Source organism: Stigmatopora argus, chromosome 7, assembly GCF_051989625.1.
Source record: "Stigmatopora argus isolate UIUO_Sarg chromosome 7, RoL_Sarg_1.0, whole genome shotgun sequence".
Lineage (NCBI taxonomy): Eukaryota > Metazoa > Chordata > Actinopteri > Syngnathiformes > Syngnathidae > Stigmatopora > Stigmatopora argus.
In genome coordinates, this window is record NC_135393.1 from 6,693,411 (window position 1) to 6,719,708 (window position 26,298).

The following is a 26,298-nucleotide window of genomic DNA, read 5'->3' on the forward strand; positions in this document are numbered from 1 at the left end:
ATTTTTGGAATTTTAGGATCAGAATTTCAAGCACAATCAGGAAGAGAAGGTCTTTTCTTGTTAAGTCTAACCAATTACATTTTATTCACCGAATGTTCATTGGGAGCTGAACCCGCAATTTAATTTATGTGTGTGTAATTGGCTTTTTTATAGAACATTTGAAAATGAAGGTTCAGATTTTTGTTGTTCAAGTTTTCAGAGTGTTTAGCTCTCACAGCCACAAAAGTAGCAAATGATTTTTGGCATAAACAACATGACAAGGAAGTGCCAAAACTGGTGCTGTTGAAATTGGAGATTTGTGACTCGCAGAAGTGGGTTGGAGAGATTATAACCACAAAGTTGAACAAAAAAAGTATGGACAAAATGGATGTGTACAAATCAACACATTTAAAAATAAAAAAGTGTGATATTTTTGGGTGTCTACTTCTTACATTTTCGAAGATGAAAATACCAAGCTCATGTAGTTTGACAGAATTTGATCTCTACGCTTAGCATTTTGCCACAGTTCTCTAAAAACGGGGGTTCGTCTTCCAAGATGGACAGAGGATTGTATTTGAAAATATGTTGTTAATTTTGTCCCTTTTCTCTCACTGAGTGGGGTGTAAACATGAAATTTATTTATATTTTGGATTGTATTTTTAATGGACGGCCTTGCTGAGGAGTGGGTAGCACGTCAGCCCACAGTTCTGAGATCAAGGGTTTGATCCCTGGGCTTTCCTCACCTTTTGGAGTTTGCATGTTCTTCCTGGGTTTGCGTGGGTTTTCTCCGGGTACCCCTGTTTCCTCACACATCCCCCAAAAATGCAGGGTAGGTTGGTTGAACACTCTAAATAGGTATGAGTGTGAGTATGAATTGTTGTCCGTCTCTTTGTGCCCTGCGATTGGCTGTCCATGGTGGGCCTGGTGCCCATAGTTAAGTGGGATAGGCTCCAGCACCCCCCGTGGCCCTTGTGAAGATAAGCACTTCATAAAATGAATGAATGAATGTATTTTTAATTCCTGATCCACACTTAAATGGCTTGCTGGGCTACAGAAAGCGACCACCATGCGTGAAACAAGGAGAGTGCCGAGTGGCGCCCGGGGCAGTCCCTGCAGTTGGCGAGGAGGGGGTGAGTAGTGGTGGGCAGGGGGGCTTTCTGGGACAGTGTGCTCCTCGTGCGTGGGGATGCATCACTGGTATCATTTAATTCATAGCATAAACGTGACAAGGTTAATGAGTGGCAAAGAGAGCCTAGGGACCATGTGGGGGTGCGGGTCGGGGCGAGGGGCTACACCGTACGTAATATGTGTAGATGGATTGGTAGTTGTGTTATGGATTGGTAGTTGTGTTATGGATTGGAGCTTTAATTCTTTGTCTAGCTCTTTGAAATGGTTCCAACATGATAGAGTGGGCCCAAAGTTGTGCTCCTCAGATTTGGTTCCTATCTCCTTAAATTATTGGTTATATAGTGATACACTGTATGGTATGTGTGAAAGCATATGCGAGGACTGAAGTAGGTCCAGGAAAATAAGACCGAGTTAGGACAGGAGTATCAGGTTTAGGGTGTGACAGATGGCAAAGCCTGGGTGCAGTTTGAGTTTTTTTTCCCCCTGTCATTAGTTTTAATCACCGAAAACAACTCAGGAGAGCCAGACACCAACACACACCTCCGCACACACATGCAGAAATGAATACATACATAGACACACCCACACCTATATATGCATTAAAAAAAACATCCACTCATAAAATCCACAAATGCAGCTGGCATTCAGCACCGGGCGTGGGTGAGGGACAGGTTAGGATGGAGGACAAAAGCACTGTAAACTGCGGAGAAGAGAACTGTGGTTGAGGACTAAATTGGCTGGGTGGAGTGATGGAAGAAGCAGACGAGAGGTGATAGTGATGGATGAGCAAATAGTGGATTTGAGAAGGAGGGGGGGCAAGGGGGTATATGTGTGGCTTCTCCATTAACACGTCGCGCAGCCTTGCACTTATTGTCTGCCAAGCGTACAGCTTACACTCGCCTTTGCCCCAGACAATTGAATTTGCCATTTCCTCAAAAAGATGCGCATATCTTGTTTGTTTAATGGCAGAGAACATGGAAACAGAGGAAATTCATTGAATGAATATGATCAGAATTATATTACGCTTTAGAATTATCTCTTTTTTTAATACATCCTAATTCGGTGGCTATCATCTTTGTTGCGGGAGTCACAAAAACAGCTGGTTTGCTTCATGGACATGCATGCAGGCTGCAGTCATACCAAGGCCTTCAGCATCAAGACAAAGGCCTGCAGCTCCTCCTCCCCCCAACTCCCCCTTTCCCCCACGCCTCCCACTTTTTCTCCCTGGAGACACTATCAGGACATGGAAAGGTCAGGGGTCTGGTAGCGCCACAGTAACCACAGACGTGCACACACGTGATGCACACAAAAATATACTTATCTACCTGCTGATAAAAAGCACCTGCAGACAAACCATTTTTTTCTGTTCTTAAAATTGCTTACACAAAAAAAGCAGAACTTTTGCAATATTTTTTTCTGTTTATAACAAAGGGACATTTATTTTCTTTTGTAAAAATTATAATTTGTGTTCTGACTGTTTAGGCTTTAATCTTTTATGTGTTACTATGAACACTGCTGTAAATGACAAAGAAAATCCACTGTTAACAATTGTATTTGTTTAAATAAAACAACAAAACAGTTTATTCACATTTTCCTAAATGTGGAATGCAAAATAAACAATTTGAGTAACATTTGAATAAAGAACAAAAAATGTTTCAAAACATATCTAACATTAACACAATATGTACTTTTAATTATTAGAAATAATCATTTTTTTAAAGATCTGGGAAGCCTTTTAAATTGTTTATGGTTTAACTCTCTTGCTCATAAAGTTGGAATGATTTTATTCTTATTTGTTTATCGAAGTTTACTTGGGACCAGTGGCTAGTATTTCTTTTCAAAAAATTACATTTAATGTTTCAAGAATACATCATATTGACATAATCAATCCATGAGTTGAAAATATTTTAATGGATGAATGTGTAATGGATTATATGAAACACTCACACAAGCCACATCTGTGTGTCTGAGACAGAAAGTTTTCATTTTATTAGATAGAAAGTTTCATTGATTGCTTACATTTTTGGGGGGTTGGAGGTTATCTTTTTTCATCCTTATATTTTATGAAGTTTGCCTTGCACATTTTCACAATCAAATGGAATTCTACACGAGAGTTTATAATGAAAATCTCACTCTGAAAGCATTTCTCATTGTAAAAATTGTTCCAAATCTTTCAAGTTATAAGTTTACGTGTCCTATGTTTAGCTGTAGGCCTTCTATTATTGATGTAAAGCCACTCATTGGTAATTATACTCTTTTATTTTGTTCTCTAAGTGTACATTGCTCCAAAAATAAGAGCCAGTCTTCTTGCCCAAGACATTAATACCTCAAACAACACATCTCGTTAATCTTACCTAGTAATGAGGCGATTAGGCCAGACTTCCAATAAGTAGCAGGAACTCACTGAGGGGTTCGCGGCCCTCCAAGCAGAGTAAGCAAGACGGAATGGCTAATCTGGCGGCTGCTCCCGGAGCCTAATTGCCTGAAAGCTATTAGGACAAATGCACAGCTACGTGAAGGACAAATTACTTTAATTAGAAGATGTTAATGTGTTTACTGAAATGTTAGAACGTCAGCGGTGGGAAACGGAAGTGTAAAGGAAGGGTATTGGACACTTTGAATGTGGATTGGGAAGCGTATCAGTAACTTTTGAAAAGGGTAAAGGGGGGGCTGAGCAGCAGTGAAGTGTGCCATGCTATTTATAAACCCAGTTGATTGCAGATTTATCCTCTTGGGGGTAGGGTGTGTTTGTGTGTGCGCACGCGTGCGTGTGTGTGGATGGGTGGGGATGGGTGGGGGGCAGAGATGAGCAGGTTATGAAAAAGTCCCACCGCGGGAGGAACAGCTGTCTGTCAGAAGGAATCCGCCAGTTAATTTCCTTTGGGGAACAGGCAGAATTGAAACCTGGGATGAACTGACTTACTCTATCAAATCTGCAGTTTTTTGGGAGGAAGCTTGTTTTGGTCCTGGAGTTGCGGTGTAACAAAAATAACAAAAAATACTTGGTGCTTGATATTTTCTGGGTAGTTTTCTCTGATCAGTAGATATGTAGTATATCGTTTGGAAGCCTTGATGTGTGAAGTTGCTTGAGCTTCCCAAGATTTCTATTACCGTATTTTCCAGACTATAAGTAACATTTTTTCTTTGTCTGACTTGGCATGCGAATAATACTCAATTGTGACTTTTATGTTTTTTTTTTCTTCTGCTACCACTGATAGCCGGTTATGTTTTTGGTTGCCGGTCTTTTGGTCGCCGGTCTTTTGGTCGGCGGTCTTTTGGTCGCCCGGACCCAAACAACGGGCGACCAAAAGACCGGCGACAAAACAAGGTAAAATAACACGGTCTACGCATCAATAAAAGTCAACAATGGCCCTGAGCAGTTTCACTGAGCAGACGTGTGAGTGTATAAGAGTTTGTATGTACATGAGTTGTCCCCTCAGGAAGGGACGTCAGTCAGGGTCTTAACAAGTTCTCCAACAACACACAATAAAAGTACGGGAAATTTGGAGCTTTTCTTTAGCCTAATAATTAATAGGGCATTAAGTATGACTAAATAATAATTCGCAATTTGTATTTAGGGAATTTGAGCAACGATTTAAATGGTAATTATCAATGACCTTCCGGGAGACCAAAAGACCGGCGACCAAACGACCGAGTACCAGGTCCAGCACCCCTACGACCCTGGAGAGGATTTGTTTGGAAAATGAATGAGTGAATAGTATCGCTATCGGCTTCCGATATAACAATTTTTTAGCACCAGACAGTATAGGATTTGAATATACATATATATATATATGTATATATATATATATATATATATATATATATATATATATATATATATATATATATATATATATATATATATATTCGCCTCTTTTTTTGTGTATTCTTAGGCTGGTGCGACTTACTTCTACTATAAATACAATTTATTAAATTTTTATGAATGTGTCTGAAGAGAATTATTTTCTACAAGTCCTTGCATGTTTTTTTGGTCTAGATTACGATGTTTGTATGGCCTGTTATTATAAATATAGATTTAATTTGGTTTCACTGTTTGTCTTGATAGAGAAAATACTGAGATCAAATTAGGGAAAATATCACTTTACAGTACCAGGACAGGAGTTCTCTGTCACAGCGATATAATGAATTCTGTTGTAGGTTTTAAGTCAAGGGAAGTCACATGATTAGTTGTCCATATATATTTTGAAAACACTAAGCTCATTTGAGGTAGAAAGACTTCAAAATCCATTTTAAGTGGCTGAAATATGGTTGTACCTCAAGAAAAGTCCACTTGCTAAAGTGTCACTTACGAGGGACCATATTATAGTCTAAAAATCATGGGAGCACTCTCTATCCATTTAGGAAACATTGTAGCACAATCCATCTTCTGTAGCATATTTTTTTCATTAGTTTAACTCATCTGCAGGCACTGATGGAATTTATGACTTGGTGAAAAGGGATTGTTATTTATCGCTGGCACTGATGGTGAGTGAGTCAGCTATAATAATTACTATTAGGAAAAATAGTCCTTGCACGTAACCTCGGTCGTGTTCAAAGAGTTTGTTGGAAACGACTAACATTGTTCTGTATGTTGTATTGCTTCAACTGTTTTTTTAATCTATAGTCGGGCAATGTAGGGGGAAAAAAAAGGATCGGCAGTAAGGTGCATCTGTCTGGATTGAGTTGTTTTTTTGACATGGGAATGAGAAATACTGCTGCTGGCTGCCGTGTGAATTAAATGAATTCCTGACTGCTGGTATTTAAGGCACAGACAATCAGGGTTAGGCGGGTGGGAGTAAGTAAAGCTGATGCTGACACGGTAAATAGCAGTTATGTAAACACAGACCAACACATGCTCCCTTTTCCAGACATTGCAAAATGTCCCTTCATTGTCAGCTCAAGTCCTACTTCTGTTTAGGGATGTTCCTATACTGACTTTTTGACTTTGAATCCAATTTTTTTCCCCCCACACCGATCAAATGCCCATATTATTAGTCAACAGAACCATTATTTCGTTCAATTTTTGTACTGGTTATCCTCACAAAGTTCGCAGGGGTGTTGGTGCCTATCCCAGCTGATTTCGGGCCCCAGGCGGGGGACACCCTGATTTGGTGGCAAGCGACTCGCAGAGCACAATGAAATAGAGAACCATTCACACTCATACTCATACGTAGGAGCAATTTAGAGTGTTCAACCAGCCTGCCCTGCATTTTTTGGGATGTGTGAGGAAACCGGGCCGCCATTACGTAACCAGTAAATATTAAATCACACTGTTTGTATTGAAGACAAGAAATACTCTGTTTACAAAGCTACAGTCTTTGGTTTCTAAAGAGAAGTAAACATAGACAGATATATTTGCCCATTGGTTTGATATACAGCAGCCAAAAAGCACAATAGTCATATTCAATCGTGTCGCAAATCCGATACTGTCCGATGCTCAAAAAAATGTTATCCATATGGTAAGCCAAAAAAGATACAGAGTATTTGAGTGGGACATCACTACTTCTTTCGTTCCTCTCATAAATCCAATCCAAAAGTAAAAAAAAAGTCAACATGGCTGCTGAGCTCATTCCTCACATACTATAATACTAAACTACAGGAGATGCCCATGTATATAAATTTAAATATGCATAAGCATGCAGTTAAAAACCAGATGTTGCAATCTCCACACCAGCTTTTCTCAGTGCTCTGGCCTATTAGTGGGTGTGGAACATCAATTTCAAAACTTACCATTTTCAGAACAAATTCACTTGCACATGCGATTGCGATCAAATAATAAACTACACAGATAGCACACTTCAATTAGTGAACACTCCCATTTAGACATATCTTATGCATGTAACAGTTCAAAATATTGGAAAATGACAGTTATGCCTCTTTATCTAGGTGCAAACCTTCCAATTTAGTCTCTTAATTCATTTTCTTTTGGTTTATTTTTAATTCATTATTTGGTCTGTTTAGAAGAATATTTCTGAAAATTTCAGATTTCTTCACACCTTTTCCGTGATTAAAATTTCAAATTAAGTTAGATTACGATGCACTAGATTTGAAAACTTTCTTCAGACTAATTATCATTTTTTTCTCAGTGACTACGTGCCACCAGGACTAGTCTGTGTCCAATAGTGGACCCTAGGGAGAGGTTTTGGGGGGAGGGGGGTGACTTTACCATTGACAGAGAACTGTAGTTATAATTTCAAATGTCAGCAAAACATAGTAACTTCCAATTTATTCCATTTATTGGCTGAATTGTGCAGCTGCAGCTATGGCCATCATATCTTGAATCATATCATGCATAACTACAGTGATGATCTAAATAGTACCTTTTAGTGGAAACAAAGGGCCATGGTGAAACCCCACTGTCGCTTTCAGAAGGACACAAAAGTGTACTCATGCTCTCATATTCACACGCACATCGGCCCCAGTGTCAGGCCTGCACCAGGAATCATGTGTGCTTTCTGGCACGTTTGCCAATGATGGATAGTGTAATGATAGCTTGGCTGGCAAAGTTCCCTGGACCGGCGATTCATTGCCAACAAAGAGAGCGTTACAAATAACTGACATTAGGGGTATTACGACTTGATTCACCATCCTTACAGACAAACAGCAAGGGTAAAAAGCTTTGCCTAACAAATAGCTTGCATGCTAATTAGATTTCCTTTGTTTATCGCTCGTGCTTTCTGTCTCAATGCCTTGGAGGCATCCTGTTACAAATTCCGGAACAAAAATTAAGATGGAAAATATGCCCACAAAGACTCCATGAAATGACAATAATCTTGTGTTGCTGTATGACTTTAGGCCCAAATACTCTAGATCAGGGGTGGCCAACTCCGGTCCTCGAGAGCCGCTATCCTGTGTGTTTTCCATATCTCCCTCTTCTAGCACACCTGAATCAAATGACCAACTCGTCAGCAAGCCATCCAGAAGATTGATACCGATCCTGATTATTTGATTCAGGTGTGTTGGTGGAGGGAGACATGGAAAACAGACCGGATAGCGGCTCTCGAGGACCGGAGTTGGCCACCCCTGCTCTAGATCAAGGGTGTCAGACTCGGTCGGGTTGGTTCGCGGGCCGCTTTAATGTCAACTTGATTTCACATGGGCCGGACCATTTTAGATATAATATATAGATTTTTTTTTTATAAATGGATTAAAAGAACTGGATTAAAATCCCTGAATATTCAGTTTTTTATAGATCTAAAACAATGTTTATTTTAGCTTTTTTTATACATTTTTAGATTTTACAAAATGATTTTTACTAAAAACACAGAAAAAAATTGATTAAAAATTACAATTATTTATTTAAAAGGGTGGAAATCAGGAAATTTAATAAACATATATACTCTTCATTTTAATTTGATCCTAAAACAGAAATTTGGCACTCATGATTTACTTTCCTGGACCACACAAAATGATGCAGCGGGCCAGATTTGGCCACCGGGCCGCCACTTTGACACATGTGCTCTAGATGCTCATAAGTGTTTGTGTTGTGTGAGAAATGTGAGATTTGCTCTTTTCTGCTATCTAAAGATGTCTCTTTATATCTTAAAACAAAAAAAATTAAACAAAGAAACCTTATACATGCTATACACATACTGCTTCAAAATTCTTGATTCAAGGTTTCAATCCCTCATGGAGTCCTGTGTGAAGTTGCATGTTCTGCGTGTTTTTTTTCTTGTACTATTTTACTTTAACATTTGTTCTTAGTTTCTGATAAAATAAAAAAATGCCCTCCCAAAAATGTGACTTATACTCCAGTGCAACCAGGTTGGTACTCACTGTGTGGAGTTTGAATGTTCTCACCGGGCTTGCGTGGGTTTCTTCCGGGTACTCCGGTTTCCTACCACATCCCCAAAAACATGCAGGTTGAACACTCTAAATTTTCCTTAGTTATGAGTCTGACCGTGATTAGTTGTTTGTCTCCTTGTGCCTTGTGATTGGCTGGCAACCAATTCACGCTGTTCCCCGCCTACTGCCCAAAGTCGGCGGGGATAGACTCCAGCACCCCCGTGAACCTTGCTAGGATAAAAAATAATAATTAAAAATGAATAAATAAACACATGCTCACAAGTGACTGTTCCCAAATAACCAAGTGTGCAGGTGAAGGTTTCTTACTCTTTCACCTGGGTGCAAAAAGACCTGCTGCCACTTAAAAAGCAATTTCCTGAAACAAGACACATGGACTAAATTGGACTGTATTTTTCTCCTCCTGTCTGCCTATTACTGTGCAGTGAGCTTAGTGAAAGCCCTGTCCAGGCTTTCCGCGGGCACTTTGGCAAGCTTGAGCATCTATTTTCTAAGATAAAGAGGAGGGAGGAGGGGCTATTTTTGTCAGTCCGTGTGAGAGGGTGGAGGAGGGGAGCCAGAGGAGGCGTGGATAAAAAGGAATTGATGCCATGATGCATGAGGAGGTGATTGGCAGAGGACATGTGAACAGCTAATCAATCTGTAGAGTAAAAGAGACAGAGAGATGGGGGGATGAAGACAGTAGCGATGCAGACAGATGAGGACGAGGAGGGAGGGCCCTTCCTCCCTCTGCACATCTGCTGGAGGCTGGCGAGATGACAACATGAGCAGCTCTTTACACACTGCTGCCACCCCCGCACCTCCCCTCACCCTGACTGGTCAATCTGTCTGCCTGTCGACACTGGCTGGGGATCTATGTGGTTTCAACCTGAACACGAACAACGCCATTCTCTGTGTGGTTGAACGACAACATTCTCTGCCTGGTCGATTGTAGCGATACGCTCTTTCCCTGAAAACCAACCTGCAAATTTAGAGTTTCTGTGGTGCTTGCTTGTATGCATCAAATGTGCCTGGATAAACTTGTTTATCACACAGTGAAAATGCATGTTCAGTAAATCTCTAAATGTCTTGGCTCACTTATAATTCTATGGTATTTGTGAGTCAAGAGTTTAATCGACCCTATAAATGCTTTCCTAAAAGAATTATGATTTTTCTTTCCCCTTTTAAAAGTTGTTTTTACATTCACATAAGACAGTGGTCTCAAATGGGCCAATTGCGGCCTGCATTTGAAATCCAATTGTTTTATTAGCTAGTATTTTGCAATAGACAATAAAAAATACATAAACATTTTCAAAGAAATGTAATCATTCATTAAACAAATAAGGAACAAGTTTACAATGATGATTAAAACCACAAGTAAAAAAATAATAATTAAATAAAATATAATTTGTTTGTTTTCTTCTTAAATATAACTTCAAAAACAAATTATAATGAATTGAAAGACTAAAGACATAAATTCAAATATTAAATGTGGCCCCGGTGATCCCGCTCTGGAAGTTTTTGATTTATTTATTTTCTTTAGTTTAGTTTCGTGATCTTACACAGTTTAAATCTGGCTGCCTCTGGTCATCATTCCATTGCTTACCGCTCCTCTCAGTTAAATCGGATTTGATGTCAATAAGTTTTTCCAATATCAGGTTCCCTCTTTTATTAACTACCACAACACATACCCAGTGAGCTGAACTGACAGTGAATATGTTAAGTTAATGATAACTTTTGAATAGAAGGACACTGACCACTGTCCCTGAAATTGCTAAAGACCCCAATTAACAAATGATTAACTTGTTGCATTCTTCCTCTTTACTCTTTTTTTTAACTTTTTGACTAGTTTCTCTAAGGGTTAAAAGGCTCATTGTATTCTTGGAAGTAGTACTGTTTAAGGTTCTTTTCTTACAACATCAAGAGCGCTCTGAAGAAAGCAACAGTAGTACTCGAAAAATGCTTTCTTTTGTATGGCTTGCAGACGAGGCTCCACAATTCCGGGCGAGTTTTAGCTCGTGTGTGGTGTAGCGCACCACCCCCATTAGCCTCAGAAAATTGATCTGTGATCTGTATGGATTACTCCAAATGCATGGTTGGGCACGTGTGTTAGTACGTGAATGCATACTGTATATAAGTGAGACAAAATGGTATCCAATCGGCCCCCTTGTGTTGAATTTTTGTGAAAAGTCCCAATTAAAATTGAAGGTTGCCCTGCTTTCTTTATTGCTACTGCCATTATTCTTTTGTTCTCTTATTTCTTTTGTCTCTTTCAATTTTCCATCATTATACGGGTGTGGTGTGGTGTGTTGTGTAATCTCAGTTATACAACTTAATGAGCAGAACTCCCCCTGCATATTATAACACTCAATGCTAAATAGATTTTTTTTATTCTTTTCTTTTTATAAAAAAATCTTATTTTAACAATTCTTTGGTTGCATTGAATCAAACGGAAAAGTTTTGCTTGGTATAATGCTGACAGTGGTTTTATTTTAATCTCAAAAATGGAAAACATTTTTTCTTTAATGTGTGTCTTTAATAAAGTGTGTGAAACACACGTGTAATTTAGTGAGTTAGCAAGAAACATATTAGTACTCATTTATTTGCCAAGTTGTTCCTTATGAATTAAGGTGTTTATTACATTTATGAATCACGTGAGATTTCATCCAGCAATGTCAGTACATGTCAGTAGTTTGCTGCTTTCATCAATTAAATAATGCTGCTATTTTGGATTGGGTAAGTAAATTAATGTCTCATCTAATTTTCTGAACTGCTTTTTCCTCATTAGGGTCGCGGGGGGTGCTGGAGCCTATCCCAGCTAACTCCAGGTCAGAGATGGGGGACACACTGTATCGGTGGCCAGCCGATTGCAGGGCACAAGCAGACAGACAACAACGAAATTTAGTGTCTACCATGCATGTTTTTGGAAGGTGGGAGGAAATCGGAGTACCCGGAGCAAACCCACGGAGGCCCGGGGAGAACATGCAAACTCCACACAGGTGGACCGACCTGAAACCTGATATATATATATATACATATATATATATACATATATATATACATATATATATATATATATATATATATATATATATATATATATATATATATATATATATATATATATGAAAATAAAATAAACGTGTTACACAAAATATCACCTAAAATGCGACTGCAATTTCATCAATTACATTGCATCTGCAGTATGAATCAATTCACCCGGTTGACATTTGCGATGAATTCATTCCTGCATGATGAATGACTGTGTAGAACAAATGAATGGTTAAAAGCATGTGACTGTCTGACTTGGTGAAGAAATAACTCCTGCTTTGACCATAAAATGGATTAAAAAAATATATATATATATATTCTTAGGCGTCATATAAGCATTGATTTATTCTCAGTGTAAAGTTATTAAACTGATGTTACGAGCTTTTTTTCTCTCTTAAAACTGCAAAGCTCTCTTCACTCTCCTCCATGTCAGGTTTTACCCAGCTTTCCATTTTTTTCCATATTATATCACGGAAGCGGATTTATGACAGGTGTGGCAGCTTCTCTGCACTCAGCAATGTGGCCGGTCAGGTTGACGACGCACGTAACGAGGAATCTGACTCTCAGTCATGTTCCCTATAGAAATTCCAACTTGTATACAGTTGTGGAAAAGGATTTTGTCAAGCTTTCATTATTCTTTTCTATGTAAAAAAATATTTTTGAATAACTTAGGGGAGCATTTGCCTTTTGTTACTTGCTGGTATAATACGCAGTCCATCAAGCAAACAGGAGGGCAAAAGGGCAGCTCTCACTGCCTGTGCTGTTTTTCTTGTGCTTTGCTGCTGCAATGATACATGTCAGCCATAAAAAAAATCATCTAATTTACATGTGAGCACTGTTGATATAATGTCTTGGAACGCTGCTTTATGTACTCAATGGGAAGGCTGTGATTTACTGGCTGTGTGTTACAGGGTGGTGCGTTAAATTGTGCTTTTCGCATGAGAGATTCCAGACACGAAATTGGCATATGACTGTTTGGGCAGTGAAAAGCATGATGAAATCAACTCAACCTTTCCAGTTGTAGATCTTTTATGTCAACCAGGGTTTCCGTATAGCTAAAGATTTAACTTAGATCTAAGTAAATAGTGGTTCACATAGCAAACATGAGTATTTTGAGATATTGTTTCAACACAAAAGCAAACAAAACAAAAAAGATGGGACAACAAAGCAAAAGGAATCTGCCCAAAACACATATGCAGTGACAACAAGAATGGCATTTTAGCAATCAATTGACCTGAAATGAAGCGTTCTCATTGAAGATCCAATATAGTAGTTAATTCTAACAAGGAATACAATTTAGACGGTAACTTGAGCACTGATGGTAGTCGCTAGCCCAAGAAAAAGTAGGACATCGGAGAATACTTTTTTAATCTACAATTTCATCGAACAGTGGAGGTTGTTTTGTCTTGGTGTGTTAAAAATGTTAGACTTTTGCATGTTTTATATTGTGGACTGGCTCTTATCTAATCATTTGTTGAACATTTAAGGTTAGTTTTCATGGTTTTAGTTTCAAATACTTGTTTGAAGGTTTGATGGCTGAAGCCGGAATTGGCAGCACAGTCAAACAGTGGGTGTCCAAGATGAACAGATAAAGAAACTACTTTGAGTGCCATCCAGAGAAACGGCACACCACCTTCAGCAGGCCGCCTTGTACACACATCTGTGATTTTTACGGGCAGCTACCTGGCACAAACCCATGCCTTCATGCCTTTTGCAGCTCTTCAATGGCTTCGACTCAAAATGTTGCATTGCATTGAACCTTGGGAGCTCGCAATCTTCTCTCTTCTCAAGCAAAGGGTCTATGATTGAAGGTTGCACCTAACTGGGGATGAGATTCATTGAGTCTTGGCAGGTGTATCAGCTATTCGGATGAAAGAATATTCAATCACACCTTTTTCTTTTCAATTATTGAAGAGCAAATTTATGTTATATCTATTCATTCATCCATCTATCTTTCTTTCCCCATTCCTCTTTCTAACCATCCATTCATTCATCATCTGTTCCACTTTTAACTATGGACAGGAGACAGGGAGCATGTTGAACTACTTGCCAAGGGTGCCCATTGATATATATATATACACACACATTTATATACATACATATATATATATATATATATATATATATATATATATATATATATATATATATATATATATATATATATATATATATATGTAATTGAAGTACAGATCTTCAACTGGATGGGCAGAAAGCTAAAAAAAAGACCCCTCAGTCAAGGGAAACTGGGAAGGTGTTATAGAATGGTCTTGTGAACATTCTGTCTATTGAGGTTGGGGTGCCTTTGTGTGTGTGTCAGGCAAAAATGATGCAAAATGAGCACAAAAACACAAACTAAAAAAAATACTGTGAAAATGATCAAAACAAGATTGAGATGTGCATGAAAGGGAGGGGTCTTTTCTTTTGTCTGAGCCACAGCCTGTTTCATTAACGCACCAGCCAGCTTTTCTCCTCCTTCCCACTGAATCCAGAGGATGAGTCAGGTTACCGTTCCAATGGCAGTTCTGTATTCATTATCACCTTCGCATACGCCTCCACGCCCCCACTCCGTTTAGGATGATGGGGGGGCTGCCTTAATTGATAATTAAAGAGCAATATCACAGCGGTCACTGCGATCGCACCGCAGGAGCAGATCCTAACCAACAAACAGCAAGCATACATATAAACACACGTCGTGATGGCTCCAGTTAACTCATAGATGACCTGCATTCACTGAGACTATCTAAAAGATACACAAACACTGTACATGAAGGATTCTTTCTAGCAAATCCATAGAGACAATTACAGTAAGAGACAAAATGTTCTTCGCCCATAAAGTAATGTTGGTTGAGCTAATCCATTCCAAGCTTAACCTATCATGTCACACACTAAAAGAAGGTGGCTGCTGTATCATAAAACTGAACAGCAGTGAAATCTCTCTCTCATCTCATTTTCTGAATCGCTTTATCCTCATTAGGGTCGCGGGGGTGCTGGAGCCTATCCCAGCTGACTCCGGGCCAGAGGCGGGGGACACCCTAAATCGGTGACCATCCGATCGCAAGCAGTTAATTCATGATTTTTACATATTTTAAATTCATTTTCTGTACCCCTCATCCTCAAAAGGGCCAAGGGGGTGTTGAAGCCTATCCCATCTAACTATGAGCATCTGGCAGGGGAAACCCTGAATAGGTGGCCAGCCAATTGCAATTCAAAAGATTTTATTTTCCTGTCAAAATAAGGCATATTTTTTAATCATTTCAGAAGTCAGGAGACGCTGGATACGAGGTGTCTGTGTGTGTTATATTTTTTTTTTGTAACTGTGTTATATTTGATAAAATCCAAGCGAAGTGTCAAACAGCAAAACAATGTCACAGTAATGAAGAAAATAAACAAGCAGAGATTTATAAAATAGTGCAGATCCTTACAATGAGAGAAAGAGATGTAACAATGTAATGCAAATCAGGCAGATCAATGCAAGGACAGGTAATCAGACCAATTCTTTATTGATTACCAATGAGAAATGATTTTCCTTTGGCAGCACCGTTTTCGATCCAGCTTTTAGTACACTTAAGTAGAATGAATTTTATTCCAGACAGTATTGAAGTTTTCCATGTGTTCCAGAATTAAATGCAGGAAAATGAGCTACCTTGTTCCAATGAAACTTCTTCTGTATATGTTTGTCTTACAGTATTGCGCATGCTGATGTGCAGGTTTAAACAAGCTGGCATAGAAGCTCATCATGTCAAACATTGAAACGGAGATCCAACAGGGACTAGTTGACAGACAGAAATTGCTGAAGCTCGGCTCCCTCTTGGTCTAATCTTCAAACTCGTTTAGCGAGGCACTGAAGGATCAATCTGATGTCTGACGTGCTATGAGAGAGGTATAATTACAGAAATTCAGAGGGAGTTGGCACCTACCATGATTAGCCAGGGGAGAACTGTTGATTACGTATAATACATACTTTATAGTATACGTAAGTGTGGCCGGTACACGTTTCCTCATTTCTAAAAATAGACTGGGCTTACTTGTATCATACTCTGGATCCTGCCCTAATGTATTAACCCAAGTATCACAATAATTAAACAACAAATAACCTTCAGTTTGCTCTGTTATAATGGACTACATGGATGTAGTAATAGAGAGTGACAGAGAGGAAGGACACAATAATGGACTTGAAGTGCTTTTGAGGAAGTGCGAGCAGACACACTTGTGTGTGAGTGCCATATGCTGCAAAATGGCAGCCTGAAGGGTGATGCAGGTAAACCACCGATGAGAGGCAGAGTGTTTTCATGTGAGCAAAAGACACAGTTTGGAGGAGAAGGTGTAGCATCGCTGTCAGAACAGGATTTGTCACCTAGTGTAGAGCGGATGAAACCTGACATACTGCAGTCCTTGCCTACCCACTCCTTCCTTCATCCAACTCACTCTTTGCATGAAACCAGACAAGAGTGGAGCTTGTTTTTACTGTAGCTAAGACAGAACAAGAATCACATCAAGTACTGTGTCGTTACCAATGTAGTCATTTCATTTGTCTATCACTACCTACTTATTAGATCACTTATTCATGTTGACTACCTATTTATGACTCATTCATTGATAATTTGTATGTCCGTTTGTTTGTTTGTTGTTGTTTGTATACTTCCCTACTTATATGTGACTCCTTATTTATGTTGTTGACTACTTATTTATTTATTACTTACTTATAGATTATCTATTTATTATATAACACTTTGAGATCTGTTTGATTTATACAAAAATGATATGGCAAGCTTGAAGAGTATAGTTTTATAACAAGTAGACACCACTCTCTTTTTCATACAATTTTAACACAAAGCATGATAGTCTCAGGCAGGGGGAAATTATCTTTAGACATATTGTTACATTTTAAAAATAATTTATAAAAATAATATTATGCCTCAGTGTCTCAGCAGTACCTGATTAAACACGTGAATTCATATGACACATCATATTTTTTCTCCAGGCACCAAACCTGTCTTTGTTAAACACACACGTATTTCCTTCTCAAACCAACTATTGGAGGTCAAAGTGGCAGTATGTACACTAATACCTAATTCCTGTGGCCCCGAGTCTAATTTTGCCACGGGGGTGGGGGTGTTCGAGTCTGATCAAGCAGACAGCTAGCCTCTATTTCTCAGGTAATCTCTTCCTTATTGACTTAATGGCTTGTCCCAATTTAGTGCGGTGGAACACTACACCCACATTGGAGCTAACATGTCCTAATGTAACATTTTAGCTGCAATTGGGGGACATTAACGCCTTTCCTTCAATCCTTGAACCGTGCTGTCCCGTCCATCCAGCCCCCCGCCTCTGGAGAAGCACTCAAAAAGCCCCTTGAGACCATAGATTTACAGGATCATCTTCCAGTGCGTGTGAACATAGATTGGTCTGTGGATTGCTGCGGGCTGTAGACTGATTTGGTTTTGTTAGTCTGAGAGGATTTGTGCCACAGCAAAGCGTGAGCTCTTTTAAAAGTCTTTTCCGCCCTCCCTTAATTTCCCTCTCAGTCTCATCTTCTCTCAATGGGGACAGGGAAGTCATTATTAGCGATTTAAATACCCTTGATGGGTTTTTGTGGAAAAAAAGGGGAACAGTGCGCTCCGGTGCGGCAAAACTGAATGGTGAAAAAAAAATGGGATATTGCATTAGCCAGGAATGATGAATAATGAAGTAAGATTGTTCTTGTGTGATATGGAAATGCCTTTTCATTTACGTTTGATTGCATGAAAATTTAACCGACCCTGCACCCCTCATTGGATCAGAACAGAGCTGCCTTGTCTCGCAGATTGTAAAATCTCACAAAACTCTCCTTCACACGGTGGCCCTCATATGGAAACATCCGTACTTCTTGCCAACACGATTGTGGTTCTTCTCCAGCCCTGTGCTAACAAACTGTTTCATGTGCGTCAGTTCTGCCAGATCAAATGTCCCGTGTCCCGCGCGCTTATCAAACCAGACAATAGACCTCCTGCTGTTAGCACAGAGAAGGCCGACTACCCAGAAAGCATTCATTTCCCCTCTCGGCCTAATCCTCCATCCCAAGAGAGATGAGCAGCAGGCTAATGAATACAGAGGACAAAATGCAAGTTTGCAAAAAAAAACACTTCATCTCCCATGGAATCGAGTTCACGTGGGCTTCTGAAACAAAGGATTGATAAATTTTCTAACACAAATGAAGTACACGTAACATTAGATGCATATAAAAATGACCGCCATGTTGAAATAGAGTTAGATAAGACTCATTATGCGTGTGATTATGCAACTAACATGGCCTATTTTCTGTGCACATTGTGTCCTTGTTGCATAAGTGCATGAGTGAAATAGTTGCTTTCCGTAAACCTGAGCAAACCTCATCTGGTTGTGTTATCTCAAACTATTCGCACATTTGTTCGCTCATTTACCGTCTTTAATATTTGTGTGTTTTTTTCTCTTAACACAAGTACAACACAACTGTGAATCTTTTCTAGAGCAGATTGACAAGTTTTTTGCAGTGAGAACATTTGGAATGTTTGCCGGAATTGTAAAATTGGGGTAAATGTGGTTCCTGAGTTAAAATGAGTTTGATAGCCCAAATCATAGCCAAAACCTCTTTTATATTGATCTTTTAGTGTCAGGGTTTTAATCCTTGCTGTTACTTTCAAATTGAACACTTGATTTGTCCTTCTGTGTGTGTGCTCGTGAGAAATGGAAGGTGAAAAAAAGAGAAGCGTCCTTCCTATAGGTCGATGGCTTTAGCTGGAGGTTTTAATTAGCTAATCAGTTGAACATGGGCTTTTAAGTGTGCTGGAAAATTCAGCTATAACCGGTTGTCAATACCCATTAAAAGGGCTGCCCCGACTCTGCCTGCTCAGACAAGGCCATAGTTAAATGCTACTGAAAAAGGAAAATAAAAGTGCTGAGAGGTATTCTTCCTATGTGCCAAAAAAGCATCAACCCTTTGTTGTAACCTACCGTTAGATGAACAATATAAAGGAAATTAATTGAATCACAATGTCATTATTACACCCAGTGTGCAACATTTGGTGGGAATGACACAAAAATGTGTTCTATCTATCTTGCTGCAGGATGTGTTAATCAATATTAATAAATGCTTAATCAGTCCATGTTGTAAATGTAAGTATCTGGGACTATGAATAAAGTAATTCGATTCTTTTTTCCTTTTATTCTCTTATTTATGACACAGTGATGGTCTGAGATTTGAAATGTATTAAGCTTTAAAATCAATTATTTAAAAGATCTCAAGTTAAACCCCAAATTATATGAACGATTTTATTTTGTTTGTCTCATCTCATTTTCTGAACCGCTTCATCCTCATTAGGGTCGCGGGGGGTGCTGGAGGCGGAGGATACCCTGAGTCGGTGGCCAGCCGATCGCAGGACACATGGAGACGGACAACCATTCACGCTCACACCCATAGCTTGGGGCCATTTAGAGTGTTCAACCAGCCTACCAAGCATGTCTTTCAGATGTGAGAGGGAACCGGAGTACCTGGAGAATACCCAACCAAGCCAGGATTTAACATCCCTAACTCCAAGGTCAGAACCTACCGGGGATTGAATCCTCGACCTCAGAAATGTGAGGCTGACTCACGAACCACTATTTCACTGGGCTGCCCTCTAGGTAAATATACATGTAGAAATATATTTATCTTCATGTTATTTGTTTTTTAATGTGGAGATCATGTGAGTAGGAATAGACTGATTAGAAAGTTGAGTTGGAGCCTCAGTGATTACACACAAAACCATTCTTTTTGAAAGAAACATTTCCATGGATACAGAAATAAAGACATACATAATTAAAAGAAATCTTTAAATCTCTCGGATCTGTGTAGGGAGTTTGTATCATTCAGTGCCGTTAATATTTCACACTGCATAAAATAGGCAAGGAGCAAAAAGCAAGACAAAAGAATTTTTTGAAGATTAAATTTTCCTCTGCTCCACTCCGCCTCATACTACAGGATTATTGCTGCTCTTCCAGTTCTGACTGCAATAATGAGGCAGGGCTACCAAATATGTCAAATGCTTGTGAGACTAGTAAGAAGTAATAAAATATACAGAGTATGCACCAGCATATGCTGGATTTGTTTTATATTTTACAAAGTTTGTGAAGGTTATTTTTAAGCTTCGTATCCCTGACAAAAAGAAACAAAACAATCAATTTTCTTTGGGAATATGATGGCAACAGGGGGAATAATAATATCAACATTGTACACATGCACAGCGAAACATATACATATACATGAACAAGTGTACACAAAAACATGAAACAGAATGAGAATCACCTGTCTTTGTTTAGTTTTGAATATCTGGCAAAAAAATGTATACAGATAAAATAAAGGGGAGGAAACTGTCCAATTAGTGTCTGTCAAGTGCATTAGCATGCACCCCTAACAAAGCATAGTACAGGAACATGAACAAGTGACGGTACTTATTACAGTGATTTGGAGGGAACAAAAAGCATTCAGTCTAACATATATTTTATAATATATTTGCGGATGGTGCACTCATTTGTGTGGATGCTGAAGTGTGATTTAAATGAAATACATGAGTCAAATGGTGAACACAGGAGCCTATCTTAGCTAAAAGTCTAGTGTAGAATGACTAAAAATATTTTGTGGTGAACCATTTCTCGCAATTTGGTTCCCAGGAGCAATAGATGATCTGGAAAAGTTGGATTATTCCTGCAGCACTCGATTACGTTAATTAATCTAAATTCCAGGGTAACATAAAGCAGCACTGGACATTAACTGTAGCTTTCAATTTGCACCAAGAGATTTGATAAATATGCATCTTATCAAGCGAGCCTTTTGTTTGTGAGAATAGATGCTCCTCCTAATATATTGTACTATTTAATAAAATGTTGAACTACATATGAATGCACCTTAAATCTGCCCTTCTTATAAAATGAGGCAGGTCAATGAATGTAGATGTATAAAATAGCAAAATCATGTTATCTCTCATCAACCCTCCCTCTCTTTCTCACTGTCCCCATGGCTAAAAAGGCATCTGCTGCTCAGGCTGATGTCATCTGGAGATAATAAGTAGGCCCAGCATGGCGTCAGTCCACAACCGGAGCCACAGACCTCCTCTAGGCTGTATCTGTTTTCTACCATCAGGCAACCTACATCTGGGAAAGCAGGTAAACAAGGCAGTACATTGCATGGTAAAGCCTCTGGGCTTGGGAGACCAACAACTTGACTCATTTTTGTGAGGATTTTTTCACAGCAGATATATTTTCTCTTCTAATTTTTTTCTCCCTCCTTGAAAGAGCTGACAAAAAAACTGAGAGAAATGAAAGGGATAGATAACCAGCACTTGGTAAATGGGTGCTAAAGTCATAATGTAACCAATGCATTGTTGCTTTTGTGAACAGATTTTGTGTCTTTCCGTGTCAAGTGTCATAGAAAGTGTAGCCCAGCGGGTTGTGTGTATTCGTTTCCCACTTGGTAGCACTATGATTCTGAGTGCCCAAGGGCACTTCAACAGGGGGTAGTCGCAGCCAGAAATCGCACAGATGAATATACAACATCCACTGTTCGTTGTAGATGAAATTCATTCTCGAATATCCTACTTTTTCTTGGGCTAGCACTACCATCAGTGCTCATGTTTCCGTTCAAATTGTGTTCCTTGTTAGAACAAACTATATTGCACCTTCAAATGATAATACCTCAACTCAGGCCATTCAGTCATTCATTCTTTTTCCGAGCCACTTATCATGACAACGGTCATGGGGGTGCTGGAGCCTATCCCAGCTAAATATGGGCACCAGGGAGGTGAAACCCTCAATTGGTTGCCAGCCAATCGCAGGGCAAAAGGAGACACACAACCATGCATGCACACACTCATACCTAGGGACAATTATGAAGTGATCAATCAGCCTACCATGCTTGTTTTTGGGATGTGGCTGGAACCTGAGTACCCAGAGAATACCCATGCACGCACAGAACATCAAACTTTTTTTTTAAAGAAAGAAAAAAAAACTGTGAAGATTGTCTCAATACAAAGAATAAAATAAAGAATTTTACACCTGGTAGGCATATTGGCCATATTCTGGCAGTTTGCATTCTTTTGCTTGATATGTCATAGCAAGTACCATGACAAAAAAGAAAAAGTCCATCTTTTATGTCTGCACATATGATGAGGGGTGAAATTTTTCTCAGCTTGTTTAAGCTCTCTATCAAAGCCAGATGGCACTCACTGTCATACACAGTATACTGTCGTAACACCACATTCTCCACCACCCAGTAGAATACCTCCTGTTTTACTATGGCATTTTTAAACAACAATCAGTTTACAAATGAATAAAATTGGTGAAAAGAACTTTTAAATGTCAGATAGATTAGATTAGATAACTTTATTCATCCCGTATTTGGGAAATTTCATTGTCACAGTAGCAATAGGGTGAGAATAGACACAGGAAAAGACATTTTAGACATAAATAAATAGGTAAGGAATAAGTTAATAAATAAATATATAAATAAATAAGTGTGTTGCTGAAATATACATATATACATATACATACATATACATAGATGTACATGTATACATACGGTTAGTCTTAGCATTCAGCCATTTGTTTTGTTAAAAAGCCTGACAGCAGATTACCTGTAGTGTATGCTATTGTATGTTCACCGTTAAAATGAAGATTAAATTGAAACATATGAAAATATTAAAGTTGACTCAATTTTACCTCATCCTTGATTTCTAAAGAGAGACAATATTTTTAGTCATTCTACAATATTGACTTCTACAGTAGGGAGATTTGTAAACTGAAGTCCTCGGGTTTTAAGACTATTCTTCCTCATGTAGTGTTAGCCTTTTAAAAAAAGGTGCACAAATACACTGCACTGGCAACTGTGCACGCTCAAAGAAGCAGAAAATCTGCTGGGAAAAACCACTGAGTTACTGTGGACAGTTTGTGCTGCCCACTGCAAGTGTGGTCTCCATTATAAGAGCCATCAATCTGCCCATTTGGACTGAAGAGAGTGGGTGGATAAAGTGGATAGAGTGGATGACCTAACCTATTTTCTTGTTCTGTGTCTTGTTTTCTGAATTTCTTTTCTGGTTTGACTTAACTACTTGCTGTTTTTCTCATATAAAATTTGTATAGATGTAGATACAGTGGTCGGGGGGAAGGGATAACTGTAATGATCATGACAAGGCTGGAGAACACACATTATGTTCAACTAGGTCAGCATTTAAAAAAAAAGGGGCGCAGAGTCCAAAACTGATCTGATTTTCTCTATCACGTCAGATTTTCTTTAAAAATATGTGCTTGTTGTATATATACTGTAGGTATATACTATGGATAGGTATATGAAAAAGTTTGACAGCCATCATAATTTAATTTTTTTCTTTAGAAATAATTGATCAATTTCAATTTGGATCATTCATTTTCCATATTCCTTATCCTCACCAGGGTCGCTTGGAATGTCGGAGCCTATCCCAGCCAACTGTGGGCCCAGGTGGGGAACACCCTGAATTGGTGGCCAGCCAATCACAGGGCACAAGCAGGCGGACAACTATTCACGCTCACACTCATACCTCGGGGCAATTTATAGTGTTCAACCAGTCTACCATGCATGTCTTTGGGATGTGGGAGGAAACCTGAGTACCCGGAGAAAACCCACGCAAGCCCAGGGAGAACATCTAAACTCCACACAGTTAGGACCAACCCTGGGATCGAACCCTCGATCCCAGAACTGAGGCCGACGCGCAAACCACTCTTTCACTGGGCCGTCTAGAGAAACGATATAAACGTCAATTCCATATACCGTTTTTTCCCTTTTTAAGTAATTGAAGTTGTTTTACAGATCTGAACTATTGAAATCTAATCAGGATGGTATCAATTACATTTTGCTACATCATACATGTTATCTGCAAGTTCTGTCCAGAACTGCTTGACCACCACCTGTGTGTATTGGCCAGAAGAAGGCTTCTGAGACAAAGAAATCAAATTGTCTGCTGGTGAATAATTCTCTCTGACATTCGCTTCAGGCTGCTTGGCTTCCCTTACCTGCATTCTGCAGAGAGGAAAGGGTCAGGGGAGGCTCATGGGAAGAAGAACATGAAGACAGGCTCAAGAAACATGTGCCTGTGATTGTGTGAGTACTATCTATGCTCCTTCAACTTTTGTTTTAGCCACACACTTGCACATGCATTAAACTTCGAATTTCTTGTAACTGGAGATTGTCCAACACCCCCTGAGACCTGATGAGAAGTTGTATTAAAAAAAGATGCATTGATAAATTATGGCATTGCATGACTTCTTGGGTTTTATTTTATTCCTTTTTAGAATCACTGAATGAATATGCCATTGGTTCAAAAGTGTAATCTGATATTGGGCATTTAAAGTGCATTCCAACTTCACTAATCTACAATATTGTGCATAAAAACATTGTCTTGCAATCTGAAATCACAACCAATTAAACCATGACCGAAATTTCCTTCAGCTTGTTTTATGACAGATATTTCTTCCTTTTTATAGCTTGTAAGTTGACTTTTTAATATACATTGTAGGAAGAGAACTACTGTATAACCACTACTCCATTTAGTTTCCTGTTCTGTTAAATTATCTACCTAATTCCTTCCCAATGCCAATGCCAATGATTGATCCATTTTAAATTGGAAAGCAACGATTAGTAACTGGATGGATTGGACGGCTATCGCCGTCAGTAGCAGCCAATGAGTTAATGCCGCATGTAGCAGTGATTGACCCACATGATTTTTTCTCACAATAACATGTACACACCTGCAATGAGACAAAACCCATTAAATGGGTCATCACAGTAGACCTGCGGTCTTGTCAGTTTCACTGAGACAAAATGACATCATTACTGGTGTGTATTGATCGTCTTCTACTTGGGTGAAAGCAGGTCAGCTAATTGAAGGTCTTTTCGCATTTAGAGATGGGAAAAGCTTTCTACGACAAATTCTACCTAGAAGAACAATGAATGAGCAGATAATGTTACTACTACACCTGTATCGATGGTGGACTTTGTAGAGACATGGTGCACTTTGTAGTGATTTTCATAAGTGCATTAACAAGTCCAAGGGTAATTTATTTCCTTCTATTTTTAGAACTTGCAATAACAACAACAACAAAAACAAATCAAAAAGTTAATGTGTCATCTTTTGGGTTTAATCTTTCACTTCAGCCATCACTGTCTAAAAACGGCATCGTCATAGCAACAGCACAATGAATCTAATGCGCACAATTGCAACACACGAGAACAAATGTAAGGCTCAACGATTTTAGCATATGGTTTCACAACAAATTCCAGCGGACAGTGCATTAGTTGGTTTCTTTAATATGATATAAATTAACATAAAGCTGCACCACTACTTTGAATCTTAAAAAGGACTATGTCTGATCCTTTTTTTCCGCCCAGAAACAGAAGTTACTAGCCGGAAAATATGAAACAACTGCAGGAGTAAATATGGAGAACTTTTAACGGGGGCTAATATACATTCGATTAGTTCAGCTTGTCTGTTTCGAGAAACATTTTCCTCACTGTGGCTAAAAACCTACTAACCTGGACATTAGGACAGCCCAGGACCTTTTTTTGTGTGCAACTTAGTTAAAATCTGATTGGCCGATTTACCCATCCTTCACACCGAACATAGTCTTACCTCTGATCATGAATTTCTAACCAATTTATGATTGACGTCATAAAGTTTGACAATTCTGATCTGATAATATGCTTTTAGTTTAGTAAACCATTCCTTGCTGGTGTGAACTGGAAAGACTTGACTTCACTGATAAGAGATGTGTTAATGTACTCAATAAATTAAATAAAATGTGTAATTTTAATTTTAAATATGAATTCATATTCCTTATCCTCACAAGAGTTGCAGGGGGGTGCTGGTGCCTATCCCAGCTGACTTCGGGCACAAAGTCGTATGCTCTTCTTTCATAGAAATTACTTTAAAATGACCAAAAAAACTAATATTTGTCTGGCTCCTAAACAAAGTTGCTCCAAGGTACATATGAATGCTTAGAAACTATGTTGACACCCACACGAAAAGGGAATCAGTAATTCAACTTAGGCCTCATTAAGAAACACTCTTGCAGAAAATTGGCAACAATGGAGGTGTGGGGAAAAATGCAGTTTTTTTCTATTGCACATGTTGAGAGAAAGATAAAACACAGGCTATGGCTGCCTGCATTGCCAATGGGAACCTTGTTGTTGTTGACAACCACTCCCAACTACATATACTTGCGTCCCTCTACTGCCCCGTTGTGGCACTTGAACATCATGACATGCAAGCCGAAAGTCCACCACTTATTATGACATATCAGGTAAAAGAATGCAAACTGCCTGAATATGGCCAA

General features: G+C 38.9%; 1 protein-coding gene across 7 annotated transcripts in view; it reads left to right on the top strand.

Moving 5' to 3' along the window:
- Positions 1–26,298, top strand: part of ccdc40 (coiled-coil domain 40 molecular ruler complex subunit) — a 64,829-nt gene that overhangs the window by 22,299 nt on the left and 16,232 nt on the right. Inside the window, exons 2-4 of one of the 7 annotated variants that reach the window (XM_077604731.1) lie at positions 19,283–19,584; positions 20,966–21,102; positions 23,383–24,067. The gene's annotated coding sequence lies outside the window, so the exon portion shown is untranslated. Of the gene's footprint in view, positions 1–19,282; positions 19,585–20,965; positions 21,103–23,264; positions 24,068–26,151; positions 26,266–26,298 lie in introns of those variants that run through there. The other 6 variants (XM_077604732.1, XM_077604734.1, XM_077604733.1 and 3 more) reach the window with 6 other exon arrangements.